The sequence below is a fragment of the Pteropus medius genome, unplaced genomic scaffold, assembly GCF_902729225.1.
Source record: "Pteropus medius unplaced genomic scaffold, Ma_sr-lr_union100, whole genome shotgun sequence".
Lineage (NCBI taxonomy): Eukaryota > Metazoa > Chordata > Mammalia > Chiroptera > Pteropodidae > Pteropus > Pteropus medius.
Window position 1 is genome coordinate 26,407,185 of NW_024349803.1, and position 2,741 is coordinate 26,409,925.

General features: G+C 61.4%; 1 long non-coding RNA gene across 1 annotated transcript in view; it reads right to left on the reverse strand.

Annotated features, from left to right (window-relative positions):
- Positions 1-882, reverse strand: part of LOC120582448 (uncharacterized) — a 27,040-nt gene extending 26,158 nt beyond the window's left edge. Inside the window, exon 1 of the long non-coding RNA XR_005647577.1 lies at positions 592-882. This is a non-coding gene — a long non-coding RNA (uncharacterized LOC120582448). The remainder of the gene's footprint in view (positions 1-591) is intronic.
- Between the last annotated feature and the right edge of the window lie 1,859 nt (positions 883-2,741).

Consider the following 2,741-nt stretch of genomic DNA (forward strand, 5'->3'; position numbering starts at 1 on the left):
CCTACAGCACCTGGTCTTCCTAGGTGGTCTCCCATCCAAGTACCAACCAGGCCTGACCTTGCTCAGCTTCCGAGATCAGACATCGGGCTTGTTCAGGGTGGCGTGGCTGTAGACCGTGGACCGTGGCTGTACTGGGGCGCGAACCCAGGACCTTCAGCATGTAAAGCAGACGTGCTCCCCGCTACACTGGGCCACCGCGTGTCCTGTTTTCTTGAGTGGAATACTAATGGCTCAGTGAGTATGCATCAGTGTGGTCCATCATCCCCAGTGGGCACATCTGAGGAGTCACTCAGAACACAGACTGGTAGGTGCTTGAGCTGAGCGTTGACCAGAAGGTGAGCGAGGCTCCGGAGGGGACAGCTCGGATGTGGCTTCTACCACCTGCCACCGAAGCTCGCGTTCGTGGGCACGGCACGCCTGTGACCCGGGGGATGCTTCTCCCTCTGTCTGCTTCCCAAGGCTCACGCCGTGTCCCTTACCCCGCCTGCCTAAGGGGCAGGAACGGGCAGCGCGGCCCTCGGCATGCCCACCAAGTCGTCGGGCCCTCTGTGCAGAGCCCAGCACATGGGGCCCCAAAGCCCCGCGTCCTACCTCCCCTTTCCGTGCCGATGGCCGACCAAGCCAGCAGCCGAGCTCTGCTTCCTGGCTGCGCTGGTGCCCACCCCAGCGGGTCACAGCCAGAACTTCTTGTGTGTCTTCTTCAGGGTGGGAGCACGTGACTCAGCACTGTCACCAAATCTGAAAGTCTGGCCCAGCTGCATTGTCTCCAGGCACAGCCTCCGACACTCATCTAGAGACAGACGTAGCCGAGAGAGGAAGGACGTGCCCAGGACGCGCGGGGGGCCTGGACTGTGTGCGGTCTCGTCAGCGTCCTGCCTGGTGCAGCCACCTGTCAGAGGAAAGTCAAGAGAAACCGTCATCAGACGCTTCAGCAGCTGGTCAGCCATAGTAGGAGGGGGGTGTGCGCAAAACTCCAGACGGTGATATTGACTTGCAAAAGAAGGAAAATTTGAAGAACAGTATGTTTTCTTCCAACTTAGAATAATTTCGAAACCTTTTATAAAGTGTGAGGCTCAGTCATGACGAATCTAAAAAACAGGCCACTGCAATTGCCCACCATGTCTGGACTTTGTGTTTTGCAACACCGGTCAGGTGCCTGCCGACCAGGAGATGGCGGCATGCCCCACCGGGTGTACACCCATGAACTGTCAGCAGCGGACAACCAGCCCCGCGCCAACCGTCGTACTACGCCTCTCTTTTACGGTTCACACTTTCAGTCGGCCAGCCCGTCCCCTTCACGGTGCGGCGCACGGCCGCGTGCCTGCTCGCCGCTTTTGCTTCCTGCAGATGGGTGTCGCTAAGAGCAGGTCTGTGCACGTCCCACGGCGTGGAGACAGCTGCTGTGTAAACGCTTCCCCCTCCCACGGGTGTGTGCCACCACGTACACAGTCCCCACGCACGGCCCTGCCAGTGGAAACGGGGGCGGGGTGTTCTCAGCAGTGGTTCAGATCGCGGCTCCAGCATTTAACTTCATGGAGCCACTGCTGTTTTTGTTTGTATGTGGAGGTGACACTCCGGGGCTTAGTACCATCCACCTGGCAGGACACTGGTGAAGTGCGTACGACAGCTGAGCTCAGGGTATGCTGTGGGAGCCCCTCCCGTGTGCTAGGCATGGCGGCAGGGGGACTGGACGGTGAGGCCCCCTCTTCCCGGTGGCACAGCCTCCAGCCATGCGGCCTGCCGGGGTCTACTGGCCAGTGCACCTACTTTTAAGCTACTCAGGAATAGAATGAAAACTGCAGTCTGCAGGGTGCACTGGCCACATCTCAGCTGTGCCGTAGCCAAGTGTGACAGTGGCCTCCCTACCGGATGCCACAGCCGGAGGCCCACCCCACTGCAGGCTGCTCTCTGGGCCAGCACTGGTCTGGGAGATTGGACAGACCCAGAGCAGCTTTTCAATGTGACAAGTGCTGACTGTTGGAGACCAGCATATGAATGGGGAGGTGAAGTGGGGCGTGAGGAAGCCTCTCCAGTCCTCCAGGACAGGTGCGAGGTAACAGCCCATGGGGCCCCAGGGGCAGTCTGCGGGTGCCCAGGCGCTATCCCAAAGCCGGGCAGCACGCGGGACAGGTCAGGCTCAGCAGACAGGCCCAGGGGGGCCGACACAGCCCATCTGTGCGTGACAAAGACCCGGCAGGCGCGGCAGGCGCGTTACTGGGAGTGGGGTTCGCGGGGAGGTCCTGTGCAGCTGCCCTGGACCCTCCGCCAGCCTCTCAGTCTGGGGGGGCGAGGGAGGGGAGCCACGCAGAGGGGAGGCCCCTCCCGCCTGCTCTTTCCAGAACCCTATCCAGCGGACCACAAAAAGAACTCACTTCCGTCGGGGCCGCAGCACCTCCAGAACCAGGCTGCTTCGCTCACTCGAACCTCAGACTGTCACCAACAACCGCTGTCCCCAGCAGCCCCGTGGAACACCCTGCCATGGGCGCGCAGGGCTCTGCCCAGGCCGAAGCGTTTGCCTCCAGGCCTGAGCTCTGAACCGGATCCAGCAGCCGTGGGCAAGAGGTGCCCCCTGCCATGCAAGCCTAGGGGGGCGGGGTAGGGGGCAAGGCAGAGAGAAGGCTCACTGTGGATCACGTGGCTCTTGCGTGGCGAAGCCTCGGGGAGCAAAGCACAGGGTCCCCATCGTCCCAGTTACACTTCTGAAACGTGCACCCTTAAACCTTCAGAAGGCGGGGGTCTGG